Raw genomic sequence first — 4,654 nt, 5'->3', positions numbered from 1 at the left:
ATGGTCACTAAGGTCACCAATAGCAACAAATACACCTGGGGGAACAGTCTACGATCCGATACACACGCAAGGGCAGAGTAGCAAGCTCAATCCCCTTGCCGGCTCCTTGACAATAATCCAAGGTTTACCGACAAGTGACCCCAGGCTCCTCGACAATAATCCGAGGTTTACCGTTTGTAGTACGTGTATATCTGGCGTCGTTCCCAATGAAGGAGGATTGATCCCCTCACTGGTTCGGACACGATCTCGTGCTTCTCCTTTAAGAGGAGCTTTCCCAGAGCGTAATTGTAACAATTGGATTTATCCTACCACAAGATGAGCTACTTGTTTGGTTTTACTGTCTTGGAGAGTTAATTACTCTCCTACTCCAAGACACTAGCCTGATCTATATTGGTGTTTCAGAGCCCTAGTAAATAAAAAGTTACTACGTCAATTTTACTTTAAGCGTTAATTTTATGGTTGTTCTTTAAGTCAAAAGGTAGTGTAAATGAAACTGAATGGTGTGTAGACTCGACTCAAATCCACTAAAAAATGCACCTAGGATGATTTAAACTATTTTGCCTTTTTCAATGAATATCCTAACTAAGAGAGTTGAGAGAATGCAAAATTTATAAAATGACAACTTTCGTAGCAAAGACAATCAAAGAAACAATCTCTTTATCTTTTCCGACGCATACAACTCATGACCACTAATTATCTCACGAAAATTTCCTTTCTCTTTCAAAAACTCCAAACACTACTTAAAGCAAACTTTTTCCAAAAGAATTTTTATATTTTTCCTATACTAAGAAAACATATAAAACTATGTTATCAAAAATCAATTTTAACAAATCTATGAAAATCAAAGCAATTTTACTTGGATTATGGCCACTTACTTTTCCCCTTAATTAAGCTATGTGTGAAATGTAAAAATTTTAAAGTAAAGGCTAAGTAATTGCCCTACTAATATTGATTATTAAAACAATCCGAACTATATGGAAAAAAATTGCAGAGGTGAAGGCAATTCACTAAAGTTTGCCAGTCACCCACTAAAGAAAAATTACAATGATTGTTTTTGTTCTCTGTAAACCGTGGGGTTAGGCTCTGCACAAGCGAGCAAATCGTGTGTCAATCTGCAAGAAAATGATAATTGTTAAGCCAAATTATAGATATTAGGAGAGAGAATGATTATAAGCAATATGCATTATCAATGTTCTAAATTTAAACTTATATGATTAAAGAACAACGTATTTTATAAATGATACTATACTATAAATAATTTGACTAAAATTTACAATCTCACTAAAACAAATTAGTATTGAAGAACAAAATTTATTTATACATTCAAAAATATAATTTACCCAATAAAAAATTGCATTATAAAAATTTTGAATATAATTTAATAAAAAACCTACAATCTTATAAAAAAACAAAAATCATTAAATTTTAGGCCAAAAATAAAATAAATTAATTATTATCTTCACCCACAATTATAACTATGTACATTAACCCTTATAGGCATATCTACTACCTTCCCTCCAATACCATGGTCATTAAACTCATATTTGAGGACTCATTTTTTAGGACAGTACTCCTTTTCAACAACTGCACCTATATTATAATTTAGTTGGGTTGGGATGAAAGTTGGGGCGCTTTACCTTTGGTCTCAACTATAACCGTGTACATTAACACTTACAACCATATTTGCAACTTTCTTTGAAACACCCTGCACATTAAATTGATTTACCGAGCAAGCATTCCTTTTCAGAAACTGGAAGTAATATTATACTTTAGCTGGGATGGGCGGCTCTTGGAAAATAAAAAAGAGGGATTAGATATTATAGTTAATTTATAATTTAGATTAGTTGATGATGAGATATATGGTTAAGATATTGTTTATAATTTTTTTTTTACTAAATTTGTGTTTCACTTAGACTTATATCAAACAGATATAAACACGCCCCCCCAACACACACACACATATATATATATATATATATTTACATATATATACCAAGTGCTAAAAACAAGTGTGGCATTTACAACTAAAACAAACAAAAGAAATATGTCTTATGTTTGTTCGAATTCCATTGCTGGGACGTTCGGTATCCTCGTTTTAAAAGGTGCCATATAAAAGAAAAAGTATTTATTTAGAAGGATGACATAATATTTTCCAATACCACTGTTGCGTTTATGAAGTGGCATCCACAAATCTAGTTGAGCTACGTCAGTATATTCGCGGAGGTATTGAAACTTGAATTTTATGAAGCATATTAAATTTAAATTTTAGGTAGCCTTAGATAATTGTAGGAAGGCTTGATATTGAAATTAACAGGTTTTTAATTAAGGTTAAAATTTCTCTGTATTTATCTCTAGAGTAAAAATTTATTTAACCATTACCAAAACAGTGTCAAATTTTTTTGTAATAGTCTATCAGAAATAAATCTCTCTTATTGAATTCCATAACATTATCATGATTTTGCATTATTTCTCAATCCTTGTAATTCCTATTATCTAACTTGATAATAGCTATCATGAAAATGCAGGAAATGCAATTTTTTTTTACAATCATGGCCATATAAAACTTATAGTTCTTTTTTATAATTTTATTAATATAATTTATTTTTTTCTTACAATCTTTTTATATAATGAATTATATAAATATCGTTAAACTCATCATAGAATTTAGGTAAAGAATTATAAAATTATAAAAAGAAACAACTCGTAAAATTTAATAATTTTAATAATTACCTTTTTAATTTTGGACAATCTTTTACAGTATTTAACAAAGGAGGAATTGCACACTATGAATCCTTAGTATCCTATCCATGTTGTAGAGGGGAAAAAAATTGTTCAAATTTCTAGCACTGTTCTATTGATTGCTCCTACTGATGGGGATGAACAAAAATTAGTCTAATCCTATATCCAATATAATTCTATGTATAGTATTCAAAACTATCAATGTAAAAAGTGTATGTATGAATTTGGGGTAATACATTGAAAAATTGAAGGCACTGTTCTTTCTCTTGTAAACTTCACTTGATTTGTCTGTAGATCTTCCAGTGTACCATCCACCATAGTTGTAACTTTTAGTGCCAAAAGTAACCCAAAAATGTCTTTGCACCATCCACACTAGGGAAATAAGGTGGTTCAAAATATATCTGACGTAGGGCATCACAAGCACCTAGATATGATGGACCATTCATTTCAGTGCTACCCATGGTTGTTACTACCAGCTGTTGATATGAGAAGAAAAACCTTTTCACCGCGGCTTCTATTGCCTGGAAGGCCAACAGAACATGTATTGTTGCAACATGGTAAGCACCTGAAGTGTCATGTGAGCGCAGTCCATGTGAATGAAACAAATGCATAAGTGCCTCCTGGAGCCTTGGTCCACCCTTTGGATCAGCCTCAACACCGATGACTTTGGGCACCAGATGCCTTAGTTCCTTGCATGCATTTGTAAGGTCTCTAAGGGGGGCAGACTGAAGGCAATATGCGCCTGCAAGCGTACTAGTGCTGCTAATTGCCAACTGGTGTTTAAGGCAAAGGAAATCATCAGGGTCCATCACTAGAAGCAAGTTCACAATTTCTGTGAGCATGTTCCACATCCTTTCAACCATCCAACAGTCTTTGGATGCTCCTACGAAATCCCCAGAGTCTATTCTTTCATATACTCTCTGCAACAATTCTTGGCCTACAAATACCCAGGCCTCAAAGATCTGGAGGACATTGCAAAGTTTGGCATCTTCTAGATTATGGAACTGTTTATGTTGTTTTAAAGAGTGCAAATATCTTGGCTTGCAGATTCTATCATATTCAAGAAGAGGCTTACCTGACATATTTGGTTCCCCCAGACCTAAAGTGAAGGGAGTCCTCTGCATATGGCCTTCAATGGCAAGCCATATTCTAGAAACCATAGCTTCAGCGCTTTTCCATCTACCCAAACGAGGAAGTAAGCTCTCTTCACTTGTTCTGCTAACCACAGGTAAAGCACCAGGTCTCTGCCATACCTCGTGGAAAACTTTCCTAGCAAGAATACCACTACTTACTGACAACTGAAGAGTGGGAACCTGCTTGTCATTTTCACAAATCATTGAAATCAACTCAATCTGGGAACTAATTAAGGATTCAAGCCTTCTCTTCCATTCCTCTTTGTCAATGTAAGTCCTTGTGTCACAGAGGACAGACGGAACAAACCGAAAAGTAATCTCCAATGACTGTAAGGCAGCCTTTACCAACCCCTCTCTAGACCAACCAGGCCATTCCTTGAATTTCCACATGGCACTGAGCTCGGGGAGATGCACATACTGCTCGTAACCCGCACACTCCATGGGGGAGGGCTCTATAGAGTCTTCAACAAAGGAAAAATAAGATGCCATTTATTTACAGGACATATTTTTTCCCTGCAAACATAACCAGGAGAGTAAAGACACTAATTCTCTCCATATACCATAATCTAAAAAGAACAACATAATAATAGAATAAACACTAAAATCCATTTTAAACACTAAAATTTTGAAAACTGGAATAGAATAAAATGTTCTTAAATCCTTGATATATTTAAAAAGTTTTATATAATATGTTACTGGATAGAAAGCATATCTATTTGTTGCAACTCAACTTTTTCTGTATACGATAAAAACTTAACACATAAATTATCTTGCGGTTGCCG

The 4,654-nt window shown here is 34.0% G+C and overlaps 1 pseudogene; it reads right to left on the bottom strand.

The window, feature by feature from the left end:
* Positions 1–3,068: 3,068 nt before the first annotated feature.
* On the bottom strand, positions 3,069–4,361 carry LOC149212436 (nematode resistance protein-like HSPRO2 pseudogene; annotated as a pseudogene).
* Positions 4,362–4,654: the final 293 nt, after the last annotated feature.

This window comes from Pinus tabuliformis, chromosome 1_1 (assembly GCF_031772625.1).
Source record: "Pinus tabuliformis cultivar Carrire ecotype Pingquan chromosome 1_1, CPIR1, whole genome shotgun sequence".
NCBI classification, from domain to species: Eukaryota; Viridiplantae; Streptophyta; class Pinopsida; order Pinales; family Pinaceae; genus Pinus; species Pinus tabuliformis.
The sequence above is the reverse complement of the archived record's forward strand: the minus strand, read 5'-3'. Positions and strand labels throughout refer to the sequence as shown.